The 13489-nt window shown below is 36.2% G+C and overlaps 1 protein-coding gene and 1 non-coding gene across 5 annotated transcripts in view; both read right to left on the reverse strand.

The window, feature by feature from the left end:
* lap (phosphatidylinositol-binding clathrin assembly protein lap) overlaps window positions 1–13489 on the reverse strand; it is a 209058-nt gene that overhangs the window by 144713 nt on the left and 50856 nt on the right. The window lies entirely within an intron of this gene.
* On the reverse strand, window positions 13118–13192 carry TRNAR-UCG (transfer RNA arginine (anticodon UCG)). The gene has a single exon. It is a non-coding gene; the product is annotated as a tRNA-Arg (tRNA).

Here is a 13489-nt window from a genome sequence, read left to right on the forward strand (position 1 = left end):
TGTTAAGAAACTGAAAGCATTGGTGGGATGCAGTCATTTTCTGAACAACTGAATTGTCAGGCATGATCGAAATCTCCAGTTTGGCACATTCTTACTGCCTATTCAGGGAATTGGGAAGAAAGGAAGCGGCCTGGAATCATTATGCTAAGTACCATCCCGGTATTTATCTGGTATGAACGAGGAAAAATTCACTCAGGATGGCTGGTCTCTGAAAAAACTTTTACACTTCCTCGACGGAGTGTCTCCGCCAGGAATTCAATCCGGGACCGCTCGTACCAAAAACGAGAGATTTAGCGACTACGCTACGGGGCTACTAAATTGGTAAATAATAATTGATTCAATCTGGAATCAAAATTTTCCATGGCCATTAATTTGATGGGTTTGACAGGTCTCATGCAAACCATATTGGAATTACTGTAAACATACACTCAAACTAATATTGAAGTGTTCTTTTCTTAATTTGGCTTTTTAATATACTGACAACTACTACAATGTCACTAACTTGTACTTCCAGCAGTTGAAAGAGCATTTGGTTTACTGCAAATTCTTCTTGTGATTGATGAACAACGATACTACTGGATATTTAATTTCGGTTTCTCTATGTTTAAAATATTATATTATGGACGATATAGTTTTGTAAATGCACATCTTTAAAAAACATTCTTGCATTCGTAAGTAGAAAACAAAGTTTTAGAATGAAGTGAACACCTCAATTGATTCAAGAATATTCCCATTTCATTGGTTTAATTCCACATGTGAACAATTAGAGGTTTGGAAGGGAGGCGTTTGGCCAGGATTTATGCACAAGACTGCTGAAGTAGGTCTTGATCTTGGAGAGGCTGACATTTCCGAACTGTTTAATTCTCGTACAACTACATTTTCTTATTAGTAAGCAACCAGAAAGTATTTTCCAGATTTGGACATCCTTCCCATCCCCACCACAGCCAAATCAAAATCTTATACCTACGCTCTCATTTGATCAATCTGTAAACTCGCTCAATCTAGGACAGCGTTTCCCAACCAGTGTGCCGCGGCACACTGGTGTGCCGTGAATGGGCCGCTGGTGTGCCGCGAGAAATCGAAACAAAATTATTAATTTTATAGCAATCAAATTGCAAAACGTAGAGAAAAATGTATATTTGTATTTCACATTACTATGAACCTCTACTATGAATCTACAATTTTAAGTTTCATATACTGAGAAAAATCCGTTCTCCAGACAGCGATATATTGTACAAATATACGGAAACCTCTTGCTTACTACAGGAATCAGTACGAGGCATACGCTATCCTTATGCTATATATGCACTGCCTAGATGCATCCTAGATGCTATATATGCCTTAGATGTTACATCATGCCGTTGCAGACTATTTCGTAACTTGAAAATTTAAAATATCATTCAATCCTTTCAAAAAAATTACCTACATTTGTGTTTTAAAAATAAGAGATATTTGTTTGTTTGTTCGTTATTTAGTGACCTTCCTTCTTAGTAAAAAGGTTGGATACAGTTTTTAAAAAGAAAGCGTATTTCTAAAAACCTGAGTCCAATTTTTCATTGCATTTGTTTTCTATTTTTAAATTTGAATGAAAAATAAGCATAATTATTTACCACGGGGGAAAACCAGTGATCGAGCTTTCTTCTCTGTGAGGAGATCAACAATAACAGAAAAAATACCACTGTGTTTTATATTTACAAATAATAATATCTGTAAGTGTGCCGCGAGAATCCAAGTAACACCCGTAGTGTGCCGCAAGTTGAAAAAGGTTGGGAAACGCTGATCTAGGATCTAAGAAACCTATAGGCCTATCGCCGCCAAAACAAACAAGTTACCATATCCTATTAACTCTCCACAAGATGATTACAGGATTGGTTCTTTACATGATAATACGTTTCTAAGTGTATTATGAAGACAAAGAAAGCGGCTCCCACCAAAAGGAAATTGTTCTTATATATATATATATATATATATATATATATATATATATATATATATATATATATATATATATATATATATCCGTTTAGATGTTGGATACGTGGCAATTCTTCCTTTTTCTTTTTGGTATATTCAAAGATACACGCAGCTACTGTCTTCCTCGGAACAACTATTTGCTCTTATATTAGGTACAGTTTCCGGTCAAACGTCCGTTTCTAACCGCATGAAATACATGTTTAGGTAACCGAACACCCCATCGAAATTTTTACGTTAAAAAAAATGAATTAATCTTTAATAGGAGCACTATTCTATATGTGCAATCACATTCAAATAGATTTTGAAGTTTGTTGGAGTTTTATCGTCCCTTTTCATTGTTGAGGCTTCATTGATATTGACGAATCCCAAAGTTAATAGCCATTGAGCTACTCACAGCGCCAGTCACAGAATATATCACACACACATGGGTATTGTAACGATACCACTTTTAACCCATTACTGCCCCTTGGCAACTTAAGTTGCCATGGCAATTTTTCGTCATAGCGCAAAAACTCATGGATTGGCATTGCTAGTTATAACCGTAAAGTAACTTTGGGGTCTGTTTCGTTATAGAATTGTTGCATTTTCTTTGTATAATATATTGATGCGGGATTAGCACTGTTTTTTGGGTACAATGTGTTTAGAAGAGAAAGATGCAACTGGATTGATTTGAAAGACTCCAGAAGAAAGGATTGAGGGTCTGTAAAGGAAAGATTGATTTGATTTTGATAGTTATGACTTTCCAGAGTATTTTCTCCTTGAAAATTGTAACTTTTCAAAATGTTCCCTTTTTTTTTTTTTTTTTTTTTGTGAATATGTTGCCTGTTGGGAACTTAAGTTGCCGGGCTAAAAAAACAAGAAAAAAACATAAATATTTTTCAAAAATATTCTAATATATATTTTAGAATACTAGTAAGACCAAATAGGCGAAAAAACTTTTCAAAATACCAGTGGGAAATTCTGGGCACTAATGGGTTAAAGTTCGTAACTTACCTAAGACGGATTTCAACGTATAGCTTTTTTTTCTTCTTTCTCTAAGCACGAAAATTCCGCTTCCTAAGGAATCTTGTCATAAACTTGACCATTATATTTTATTCTAGACACCAATTCAAGAAGTACGTGTATCATAGACGAAACGAACGACATGGTCCTATAATCCACTTATCTTAGAGACGAGATAACGTGGTGGGGAACGGCCTACATTGAGGATTAATCCTGAACAGCAACGAATCCCAGGCCCCAGTCATGGTTCGGAGTTCATGTTATAAACCTGAAATACTAAAACTAGTACCCGATTTACCATTTTTCTTTTGCTTGTTTTTTCGTAAGTGAAAGAAGATAATGAAATGCAGTTTACCATAATCATAGATAATGTTATTCTCCAACAGAAAATATGAACCTGAAGAATTTTCAGTGTTGCCAGATAACAATTCCCCCAAAATCTAAGTAAAGGCAGCGACTAGAGGAACGAACTCAACTGCATTTGACTACGTATCATGTTGTCTTGGAATTCTGTGAACTACTTTTTAAATAATAGTTGTATTTAGTTTGTAACAAACAAAATAATTTTAACCTACAGTTATTAAAATTAAATACTGTTATTTTAAAAGATACAGGATACCAAAACATGATACGTAATCAAATGCAGTTGAGTTCGTTCCTCTAATCGCTGCCTTAACTTAAATTTTGGGGGAAATGTTATTCTGGCAACACTGAAAATTCTTCAGGTTCATATTTTCTGTTGAAGAATAACATTATCTATGATTGTGGTAAGTTGCATTTCATTATCTCCTTTCACTTATGAAAAACAAGCAAAAGAAAAAAATGTATATACCTATTTTAAATCTTTAAGTTTAAAGTCCCACGGTTATGCCGATTAGGCTGAAGAAGGTGAAGATAAGAAATGAATGAAATGGTGGAATGAAGAAAGTGGAAGGAAACGGGAGAACCCCGAGAAAACCCACGAGCACGGTGTTTGTCCACCACAAAGTTCACACGGCGCGAGCTGAGATCGAACCAGGGACCTCTAGCACCGGAGGTGAACGCTCTATCACTGACCCACCGCGCCCCCCAATGGTACATTTTGTATTATTTTTAGTATATGGGACAATAGGTCCTGTCCTTTATAATCTCGTTGTTGCACAAGAACAAACCATTAAAACTCAAACGACATCTTACTACTTATAATTGTAATAAGGTGTAAGGCAGCGTTTCCCAACCGGTGTGCCGCGGCACAGTGGTGTGCTGTAAACAGGCCGCTGGTGTGCCGCGAGGAATCGAAACAAAATTATTAATTTTATAGCAATCAAATTGCAAAACGTGGGGGAAAATGTATATTTGTATTTCATATTACTATGAATATACAATTTTAAGTTTCATACCGTGTTACTGTTCTGTACATTTCTAATGTTGAAAAAAGTATTTGTTATTATTGTTATGAGCATTATTACTTATTTATTGTTGCAGAGTATTTCGTAACTTGAAAATTTAAAATATCATTCAATCCTTTCGACAAATTACCTACATTTGTGTTTTAAGAATAAAAGAAATTTGTTTGTTCGTTCGTTATTTAGTGATCTTCCTTCTTAGTAAAAAGGTTTGATACAGTTTTTAAAAAGCGTATTTTTAAAAACCTGAGTCCAATATTTCATTGCAACTGTTCTCTATTTTTAAATTAGAATGAAAAATAAGCATAATGATTTACCACGGGGAAAAACAAGTGATTGAGCTTTCTTCTATGTGAGAAGATCAATAATCACAGAAAAAAATATCACTGTATTTTATATTTACATATAATATCTATAAGCGTGCCGCGAGAATTCAAGTAACACCCGTAGTGTGCCGCAAGTTGAAAAAGGTTGGGAAACGCTGGTGTAAGGAAAAGGTGAAAGTAAACAAAGGGATAGATTTCAATTAATATCGATAAGAAGTTTTTTTTTCATCTTATTTTTTTCGAATACTACAGGGTGGCCCAAAAATAGGTATGCAGTAGCGTACTCATCAGCTCACTGCATTTTATATCATTTCTTATTGTTATCCATTAAGTAGACACTTTCTTTATTATTTGTTCTTAATGTGTTTTTACTTACATCTTAAGCTCGGAAGTGTCTAAGCAAATAAACCCATAAACTAGAAAGTTATACTTGATCAATACAGGGGTGTATACCTACTTTTGGGACACCTTGTAATGCGTCTCTTACAGAATCATTAAAACTTGTTCTTTTTAAAGGAAATGTTCGTGCACAAATTTTAGTTACCTTCTTGCACAGAACAATGAGAAAAATAAGAGTCAAGGTCTTTTTAGGTTAGGAATTTCCTTTCTGTCGCAGAGAAAAAAAATATGGGAATTTCTTTCTTTTACACTGCCTGAATTAAGTCAATTTCTACACAAGAACATTTTTATTGTTAGTGTCACGCACACATACACATTATAATATACTGGATGACACGGGAGATGGACGGTTTTTAATGAAATAATACTCAGCCAATTTGAAAATTAATGCAGGTTTATTTACACAAAATCAAAGCTCATTATTTGCCATTTTAGTTAACAAAGCTCATTACTTGCAATTTCAGTTATTTGTGAAAAATAATGTCGTCAAGGTAATGTTCTGCAATCATTTCGAATGCAGGACTCAAGTCTCTTCTCAAAATCCTCCATCACATGGACTAACATCTCTGCAGGGATGGCAGCAATTTCTTGCATTCTTTAACTCGTCCAAAGTTCGTGGTTTGTGGTTATAGACACAGCTCTTAAGGTACCCCACAGAAAAAAAGTCACAAATGAGCTTCATCGCTCATGAATAAAATTGCATTTTCATTTGATCCCAAAATCACTTGCATTCTGTAAGCAAAGTCTTCGCATACAGCAAGATCAGTTGCCGTAAGTTGGACAATGAGCATTTTGTAGGGATGGAATTTTAATTCTTTATTCGTCTAACCGATTCACGACTGATTCGTAGCTCACTGGCATGACGTCTAGCTGACCGTCCTGGACTTCTGACTACCGCTTCCCTTACCCCTTTCAAGATTTTCTGGTGTCGTTACACTGCGTCTCGGGCCAGGATGCTTCTTATCCAGTATATTTCCAGTCGATGTGAAGTTTTTCACCCATCTGAGGATTGTTACGACTCGGAACAGCTCTATGTCGACCGACATTAAACCGCGCACAAATCAATCGCTGCGTAGCAGTAATAGACTCACCATTTCTCACGAAACTGTCATAGACAAGCAATCGACGTTGTCAGTCCCACTGCTCCATAGTGACTGAGCAGTGACTGAGTAAATGAAATGGCGTCTTGTGTAGAGCAGAACTATCCTCACCACGACCACCTCTCACCACTGTACTCTCAGTATTACGCAGTTCAAAACCATCCGTCTCCCGTGTGTCACCCTGTATATAGATAGATAGATAGATGGATGGATAGATAGATAGGAGAGTAACAAAAATGTAGATCTTTATAATAAATAGTTTGTTACCAGTGGTAAGTCACTTATTGCATATTGGGAAGCAGTAAGTCCTCCGCTTTTCTCTTAGTTTCGATGCAACTATAAAATCAATTGTAACATTTTTTTCCTTTCCGCTTTTACGTCTTCTAATACAATTTCTTCCCAAACAATTACCCTGTTAATTAAGGTCTATATACAAATTGGTTAAGTATAAATCCAATATCTGATCATGAAAATTTTTTTACAAAACTTATCACTGCCTTCAGACATTTCTTGGTATTAAATCAAGAGTGTGATGTTTGATAAAGGAAGTGATGCAATGTCGAAACTTTTTTATCATCAGATTTTGGAGTTGAGTTGATTTTGAGTTTAACCTCCCTTTCAGCAGCAAGGCTATATGAGACGGGACCTACTTATTAACGTGGAATCCAAACCCCATGAGCTCCAGCCGGAAATAGAACGCGGGCCTCCCACGCCAAAGGCAGTGCTTAGCCACGAAGAACCTCAGTCAAATTTTGGAATCTTCCTTATAGATTAGATCTGAAAGTTAAAGTAAATGTTATTACTTCTTTCCTATTATTTCTAGCAATTATCGTTAATTTTCTGTTATCCATACTCGCATTTCCACGGCCTCCACGTAGTTTTTTTCTCGCTTTTTCGTAATATAACTTCTGCCGAGTGCACTATAATATTTTACACAAAACTTTTCGCAATATTATGAAACGAAATTAAACTAACATCCCACGTTTACGTCCATTTAGGCCATAGAAGACGCAAGATTAATGAAAGTGAGTAATTATGAAAGAATTGGTGGAATGGCAATGCGGAAGGAAGTGGAAGAAGCCACAACACAATATCACCACCAATTCATGGCATGTCGAACCAAGGACTCCTTGCACCAACACTGAGCGCTCTACCAGTGAGCTAGTAACACATGCAGAACATTTCGTACTAGCGATACCCAAAATATGCTGTTCTTTGTTAAAGACTGTCATCCCAATCGTTAGTGCTTTTTTTTTCTTTATTTCTCCCAGATTTGGGGTTGTAATAATACTGCCTAGATACGAACTCCTAAAACTATGCACCTGTTCTACTTCCCCGCTCCTCCATATCTATCTTTGTTCCAATCCTACTACTATCGAATTTGCAGAATTCACTACCAACCCATACTTCTCACAGCTCTGCAGGTTTAGTACACAGATAAAATGTATTCTAGACTAAATTCAAATTTAGACTACAATTTGTCCGGTACCCTAACAGACGATTGGATAAAAACACGTTTAATCGCATTCTAAATTACTTAAAACTCACGACTTTTTATTATTATTATTATTTCCACAAGTTCAATACCTTTACCCTAGCTACAGACCAGAAAACAAACTTATATTCTTACTTTCTCTGTGGACTTTCTTGAAATTTTATGTAATATCTTTTGATAGGTACAACTTGATATATTAAAGCTTTTGAACGGTAATTGAATAATGCATGCAAATAAGCACCAATGAATTACGGTAAAACCAGGCAGTACTCAAACTAAGAAATTTGAGATGCAGATTGGAGCCGAGATTATTATACCGGGTGTATCAAAAGTCGGGGCCATGGTGTCAGTTACGAGTGAAAGATACGAAAGATGGAAACAGAGGGAATTTTTGGAAGTAAGTGGTTTTCAATTTAATTTTTTTTTTCAATCGCACCAGCCATTTGGGCTCCACACTGGTAAGGTGTTCGCGTTAAATGAAAAAGCAGCGTTGCTAGTTCAACTTTCCTTCGGTCCTCACCATACCAACAATATACCATTGTTCTGAAACGGATCTGAGGTTTCCTCACACAATAATGATCAGGTTCACCATGTCATTTTTGAGTGCCCTTGCTTCTGTTCGAAAAGCCAGCTGAACTGAAAATGTTACTTTTCCATTTAACATATGGCACTTTACTATAGTGTTGCCAAAATGTCTTGAGCCGTGGCAAATATGCGAACTAAAGCTCACACCCTCGACACACCCACGGTTGAGAAAATAAGTGTTCAGCTGTTGCTAAGCGAGAGAGCCTTAGCCAAAGGGAGTGGAATTCCTTCAGCCGATAGCAGCGCTCGGAACGGAAGACTAGGTGTCAAGTCAATATGATATATCTTTAGTGTCGAGTGCAAACAGCTGCTGCGATTGCTCAAGTTCTACCATTTTAGATTGAACACCCACTATTTCCAACAACTTTCATCTTTCCATTTTTCCGTACCTCTACTCGTAACTGAATTAATCTATAGCCTCATGCTTTTGATACACCCAGTATGTTTAACTTTCATTATGAAAAATTCTAAATTCAATCTTAAATGAACCTTTCCCTGCTCTCTCTCTTACGATCTACTCTCTAAAGAATATCTGGAAGTCTATTAATAATTACACCTGGCCAAGGGCACTTTGCGCAATTCTCTCAAAGTAGTTTTACATGAACTGACACATAGCTAAATCAACTTACATCCGAAATCTTAGATCATCATTAAGCCATTTTTGACAAAATCCTGCACATTTTAGCTTCTTTCCTAAATTAGTTCTCACAGCTGACCTCGACATCTTTCACAAAATCGTTAGACTCCAGATTTTGTTTCTCCGCCTCTATTACAGATCTTCAAAGGCACAAATCCCTTTTCAGTGACCTCTGCAAATTTTGGTAACGATGGTTCAGTTGTTTTTAGAGTACGTCGAATCCTTACCCCCCCCCCCAAAAAAAAAAAGCTATACTGTTCCCAACTGTTCGCACTTTGTTTTAATTTTTTCGAAATTTAGGCCGAAAAACAACAGATTAACCTCATTTTACAGAAATCGTTAGACTCTTTCAATAAAATACCCTTCTTAAAACCCAGCTTGTGCCAAGTGGCCTGCATGATGGGCAAATCCGTACGCGTGAGTTTTCTCAGGGCTCTCCCATTTTTCCTTCTTCATTCTACCTTTTCATTCCGTCTCATAATGTTTTCTTTAGCATACAAGGGATAATCGTGGGACGTAAAACTGATTTATTCATTTTTCTTCCCAAAGCAGTCTTTGCGTCAGTTGACCAAAGAAATGTCACAAAGTGATCGCATAAAGACAGTAGTATCCCCGACAAAGCCCCCATTACATTACATGCACATGGACTACTGAGTGAAACCTCAGATCACACTCGAACGTTGTGTGTTAACTATAGCTGCACAAAAAAAAAAAAAAAAAAAAAAGTGCCCATTGTATCGCGTACTTTTCCATAGTTTGGCTTGAAATTTCGATCTGATTAATGAGTGTTTATATTGTTCATTAACAGCGAGGTTATATAGGACGAAACCTATAGTTTGAAGTGGAATCAGAATTGTAATCTGTTGGATTTCTTTGCTACAGAATCGAACTCGAGACCTCTTGCAGGAAAGACATGGACACTGGCCACTAGGCCAGTCAGGAGAGTGATCCCCGTTACAAGTCACTAATGGCAGAAGCATAGATTTCTCTCACCTCACAGAAGGCTTTTGCATTTTTACGATCAAATTTGACGGTTATCGGATAAAGATTGTTCTACTTTGTTCTAGTTTCTAGCCTCGTCACCTTCCCTTCCCCTCCCCAAGAAAGAAAGAAAGACCGAGATGGCTCGGAATATGAATTGAAATTTTCATAAAGCACATGGACTAGTGATTACATGCATTTTTTGAAATCTCGTATCGCTATATCTCAAAAATAAAACTCAAAATCTTTATTACCAATCTGGAATTAGAGTGTTCGATCAATAAATGTCCTTCAGAAAAGGATGCACATATGAGAAACGTGTCTCTCATAAATTGGTTTCATGATGAATATAAAAAGCCAATTTATAAATCACTGTGATACTGTAACTACAATCATGATAGTAAATCATGATGGCGTTCTTACTGCTCCAGGTTTTATGTCGACAAACTAAAATATGAGCATCTTGAGAATTGGAATTACATTATTCTGATAATTTCAGAAACATTTAAACATAGAAAGCACCGTCAAAAATTCAAAATGACCCTGTAAAAACAACCTTTTCCTTCCTGACTTGCTAATTAAAGTTTATGAAGGTGAATTGCAAAATGACTGAAAAACAAATTTAAGAAAACATTCCCATTTTTGTATATTGTTTCTCAATGAATCTAAATTTGTGAATTCAACGCTTTTTACACTTTAAAAATATACTAAAAAATGATTGAATCAAACGGTTTTGTAATAAATATTATGATTTTAGAGTTAAAATACGTATGCAAATATTTACGTGCACCTATGACGAAAAAAATTTTTAAAAAATAAATGGAAGTCAATACCACTTCGGTTACAGTTAGTAGACTAAATTATTATGATTAATATAAGCTATCAATTATTACAGTCAAATTTCTGAGTTCGTGTTTAACAAGAGATACACATTCTAAGGAATTCAATTATAAAATACGTAAAAAAAAACAACACGAAAAAAGTAGCAGTATTTACTACCGGAAGAAAAACAGTAGCTTATATAAATGTAAACAATTAAATAAGTGTTCATGCCGTTTTATAAATAACTATATTCATTAATGCCCTCTTTTCTACATCTTCAAAGAATTGTGCGAAATATGGAGAGAACATTTACTATCCATGTAATACTAGTTCTGTTTGATCTGTTCATTATTCATACTTTTCACTGCCCACACCTCGGTTATTAGTCGTTCGCTTCCAGTACTTTCGCTGTAAATCCTATAACATCATAATTCATATTTGGTGCTTGTCTGTAGTGTAACCTAGCTCGTAGCACAAACGAATGAAGTAGTTAACTGTTAGGAAACCGATAAGTTTAAGTGCGTTCTCCTGAGTCTCGGTTCCGGAAGCAGATCCGATTTTTCCCCCAGAGAAAAAAAAATCCGGATACGGATCCTAGAGAGATTTTTTGGAACAGCTTTGGACTCTACCGACAATAATTTTTCGAGAAAATAATCAGTTCTGGTTCTCAGACCAATGTTGAAGTGGAAGCGAAATTACACAGAAAAGGAAAAATCTGTTTATGTATCAAACCCGGTATAAGTGCTTACCCCGAGCTCATTACAGTCGCTCAACAACATTTGATGTTCATAATTATCTTCAGGTAATGATGCTGCCAAATGATTGCAAAATGTACTTTAATTCTCTTTCAAATCACACCGAATTATAGTTTTTGATTCTCTGAACAAAACCGATTTATCGAAACTTTATTTCGACTCTCTTTCCGAAGGACACCAAATTAAAACTTTTATTCAGGTCCCAAGGACGGAACCCAAAACACGTTCGATTCAGTTACTATTAAAAACCTTGCATACGAAGGGTCGCGTGAAATCCGACTTTTAATATTCAATTCCCCCTCACAGCTACACAAGCTGTAACACCTAAACTGAAAATTTCTCAGTAAATGTAAAATGCAGTAGCAACTAGTATCTTCTGCGCATGTGTGTGTTTTCAACATGCAACTGAATGCAACAGGATCCAAAATATGCGCTACATTTTATCTTACAACGTTTGCAGTTTACGCTTGTTTTCAATGAATGTGATAGTTCTCACGGAAGACTTGGTTTCTACTGACTTTCATTTCGCTTTGCGAACGAAAGTTCTTATCATAAGGAAGAACACCGTTACGTCAACCTCCTAGGATTCAGGCCAATGTCGCTCACAAAGAACGTGTTTCCAGTTCAGACGACCAAAGAAAGTAAGAAACGATAAACAAACAGTAATCACTTGAACAAATACACGTTTTATTATGTAATACACTCAATTAAGAACTACAGAACTCGTGTAAGCTCTTGTACCAAAAAGATTATTCACATTTTGCATTTACGCGATAATTGCGCAAGTATTTGTATTTTAGAATTAAATAAGATTCTCTTTTCATTTGGCTTCCGTATTATGACGCTCACTTTTTACTTGTTGTTTCATAATTAATTCTGAATACAACAGAAGAATCTTACGAATTATACTATCACCGTAGCTCTAGGATATTCGAGTAGTACGGTTATTTTTTTTTTAACAGGCCTTGTTCTATATGAGACTTCGTTTTAAGAAACAAATTTTTAAATACTCACTAGCTGAACCTGCGCTCTCTACACAGCGCATCATTCACATATGAACATGAATCTCCTTGCTATTCCTCACATCTGTACATGTCCCTTTATAGACACAAGTGAAAGACGTCTTGATAATAATCGGCAAGAGATACCGTAAAGGCTAGATTTTTTCTATTACTTTTTCAATATCTCGCACCGTTCGCAAGATTTGAGCCTACTTCTGGCTGGAGTTTTTAATATATGACCATATATGACCAGTGTTTTCTTTCTTTCTTGCATGCAGTATGTAGTAAACAAATACATAACACACACAATTAATTATAATGTCAGGGATATGGTGTTCATTGGGCAAAACACTCCAAGCAATAAAGATTCAACTTATTGTTAGAGTGGAGAAATGATTTAGGATTTAGGATTTGGATTTCTGGGCTTTCGGCATCTAAGGCCATGTAGCCCTTCACGATTTGAGGGATGACGTCCCTCGGCGAGCACACAATCCGGGGAAAGGGAAGGAAGAAAGGATTGGGAAAGGAAGGAAGTGGCCTGGGACCTATAAGTTAGGTACCACCCCGGCATTTGCCTGGTGTGAATGAGGAAAACCCAGGAAAACCTCATTCAGGGTGGCTGGCCTGAAAAAGCTGTTACACTTTTTCGACCGAGTGACCCCACCGGGAATCGAACCCGGGACCGCTCGCACCGAAGGCGAGAGCGTTAGCGACTACGCTACGCGGGGCCACTAGAGTGGAGAAATGACTATCCTTCGTTATATCATCATTTGGCCATGAAACAAACGCCTGAGAGGTATGCAAACCCTGTATAAAATTGTGTTGGAATGTATAATGTGTAGGATATGATGCTTTAGTTTTTTTTTCTTTTTTAATTTCAACACATCCAGTGTAATCGCAAAAATGTAATAAAGAAATAATGGCCATGTTTTTTTTCTTTTTTCTTTTTCTTTTTTTTTTTTAATATTCAATTAGAACTGGACAATCGACAAAATTTGCAATCGATCAGTGAAAACGTCATCTTTCT

Source organism: Thermobia domestica, chromosome 1 (genome assembly GCF_964235325.1).
Source record: "Thermobia domestica chromosome 1, izTheDome1.hap1.1, whole genome shotgun sequence".
NCBI classification, from domain to species: domain Eukaryota; kingdom Metazoa; phylum Arthropoda; class Insecta; order Zygentoma; family Lepismatidae; genus Thermobia; species Thermobia domestica.